This window comes from Aphanomyces invadans (assembly GCF_000520115.1).
Source record: "Aphanomyces invadans strain NJM9701 unplaced genomic scaffold supercont1.11, whole genome shotgun sequence".
NCBI lineage: Eukaryota > Oomycota > Saprolegniomycetes > Saprolegniales > Verrucalvaceae > Aphanomyces > Aphanomyces invadans.
Genome location: NW_008580156.1, coordinates 684,247 through 687,559, shown reverse-complemented (window position 1 = coordinate 687,559; position 3,313 = coordinate 684,247).

Below are 3,313 nucleotides of genomic sequence, written 5' to 3'. Positions count from 1 at the left end.
AGTTGAATTCAGCATAAAAATCCACGTCTGTATGTGCAATTTCATCACCCAACGTTGGGCAAAACATGAATTTCGTTGAAAAAGCACCTCGATGGTCTCGTGGACTGTAAATACACCCGTTCGCGACATTTCAGAAAAGTCAAAACCACCCCCCCTCGAGTGACTTATGTCAGCCGGAAAAGCGAGAAGTGTATATTCGTTAGTAGTATATTCAGTTTAAACCACTTATTTACCTCCCTTGAAAATGAGCCAAGAAACCAATAATATTTGGTTTAGTGGCTGTTACAAATCATGCACATCCTTTCAAAATAAATACCTTTGAGAGAGCTATATTTTCTCATAAATTAATGCTTTTATGTCGAAGGTACTAATACATCACTGCCCGTTCAAAGTGGCCAAACCAGCAATCAATGTGGTTCCGAAGTTTTAATTTCTTCAAACGTCGAAGTACATCTGGAATCTATTTCATTCAAAGTTGTTTAATCTACAATCAATGTGGCCAACTTGTACATTCGAATTATAAAAACATGTTTTGCCAAACAACGTTTTCCTGTTGGCGTGCGCGCCAAACTCATACACAAACAAAGTTGCCAAAAAGAAGCCGAGAAAGCGCGTGTCTTGGCAGCTTTCCATGACCGAAACGATTGGAAAGCATCGACCTCTCACAATGCAGTCGCCTTGACGACTGATCGACGTATGGATCACAGCACCATGCCAGTCGACTCAGCTGGGGTGGAGTGCCGCGTCGCTGATCAAGATGACACCAGAAATCGCCTCACGTCGTTGCATTGTCCGTCCATGCAGCTATTCGACTGGAGAATATGCACTATGGAGAATACCCCTTGTTAATAAATGTTTTTGTGCATTCGAATGTACATGTTGGCCACATTGATTACAGATTAAACCACTTTGAATGAAATAGATTGATTCCAAATGTGCTTCGACGTTCGAAGAAATTAAAACCACATTGATTGCTGGTTTGGCCATTTGAACGGGCAGTGGTGTAGTCCTAGAACTAATATATATTTGAATACTTCAATCAAATATAACTTTCGGCAAATTACTGATTCTCTATTTGAGCGGCACACTTTGCGTTCTTTCTATGGTTTACACCTGTCTGCATTGATGTCTGCCAATACATGTATCATGGTAAATTCCTTAAATCGCACATCCCGAAATTGTATCTTGCCCATTATTGAAGAGTTTTTCGTTGTAGAGTAATCCTCATCCGAAGTTGCTCATTTTTTCGGAAGTCATTGCGTCCTCTGTTCCAGATTACTGGCGACATTTCTTTACTATTGGCTCAAATTGAAATCAATGCGTTCATTGGTTAGAAATCACACTGGTTACGTTAGTCCAAAAGGGACGCAGGGCAGGCTACATATGCCATGAGAGTCCCAGCGCGTCGCATAGTGTCCTTCTTCAGATGGGGTAAGAGAAAGCGGATGTCACCAGTTTACTCCAACACAATGCGCATGACGGCCTGGAAGGTGAGGAACACGTTCCCGAGATTCTCTGAGCAGAGCGCTTGGAAGGCCACAAAGGTCCAGCTAATCACGCCATCGAACGATCGACTCACAACCTTGTATTGTAGCGACTGGATCGATGCGAAGAGGCCCAGGCCCAGAACATTGAGATCAGGGCTTTTGGGCGGTTGGCGCCGCAAAACAAACGTTCATCCGTCCCTAGAAACGCTCGCCAGGGCTTTGTCGGTGATGGATCGGTGTGGCGTGGTGTTGTCGTGCTGAAGAACACCACGCTTGTTGGCACTTGGGAATCGGGCCTTGATAGCTGGTATGACTCGAGTCATGACGTGTTCACAATACACAGCGACATCAACGTTCACCAGTGTAGTCACAAGCGTCGACGGTTGCGGGAGTTGCGTGGCAGGTACGCGCTTTACAATGGGCCACATCCCGAACTTTCCATCGAACATGACTCCTCGCTCACAATCGAATCGAGGACGTGAGACCGCCGCCAAAATCATGAAGCGTGATTACATCACTGAATGTATAATTGCGGTACCCGCGGTATAATAGCACTGTATTATACAGTACCACCGTCCAGCAGGACTAAACACTGTCAACTGTATAATAATTGGAAGTGCGCAGGTCCGCAGTGCAGGTCCGCGCGGCTCCGACGCCCCGCCTCTAATCGCGGTATTATACCGCGGGTATAATGTATAATACCGCAATTATACATACAGACCCATACCCGCCTGACTCCCATATCGAAGATGAGGCCGAAGGATTAGATATGGAAAATGTTTGGCGAGCCGTTCACCATGGGCAGTAGTAAATCAAGGTATTGAAAGAGCTTGGCCTGAGAAGGAGACGTTATTGCAGCAGCAGGTCGTATGCGCGATCATTGGGCGAAATGCAAGAAACGACCGCGCGCAATTGGTCAGCTTGATGCGGGCTTCCAGCCATGTCGGAAGTCGGCGAAGACTGCTGGTGCTTCTACAGCTGCGAGCTCATCCCGAGGTGACAGTGTTATGGATGATCTGGTTGATCCATTGAATTCATCATCCTTCCGTGGAAGCGGTCGCCCGTACTTCGACTCGGTCTCTGGCGAAGAGATGACGAACCTACACGAGCTCTTCGCTCGTGCTGTTCATCGCACATCGATGCCATTGCCGCGTTTGAGCATGAATCATGGCATGCGTTCTTCAAGGCGCTTCGCGGAAGCTTGAAGATTCCATCTACCGAAGCAACCGGGGGCGATTTGATGCGATGAGAATATGCGCTGACAATGAACGACGTTCTGCTCGCTCTCACCAAGAATAATCTCATCTGCTTCACGCTGGACGGTGCCACGAACGTACAGGGGAAACAAGTCATCAACATGATGGCGTGCGGACCTAAGCCGCTCTTTCTTGAACACTTCACGATGGAGCGGGAGAACGCGGCCAATCTGCTGGAGAAGCTTCTGAACAGCAAGCTGCGCCTACCGGGTTCGATCCGAAAGCCGGCCCCTGGTTTCGTGCTAACTACGGACGAAGAGGATGTTGAAAACCCAATGAATGACACAGATGTTGAAGTGGAGAGGGAAGAAGGACGTCCATGCAAGACTAACGAGCACTTCATCAATCCGCCGATGTTCTGTTTCTGCAGCGATTCTCCTAGCGTCATGGTCAAGCTGCGCAAGGATTGCCTGAACACGAAGGAGTTTGTGTTTGCGTACGGCTGTGCGCCACATGCCATATACAATCTGTGCATGGACCTCATCAAGAACATTCCCGGCGTGAATATCGTCTTGAAACAGATCGTCTATATGGTGAAGACATTGAAGTCCTCCCACTTATTGCTGCAAC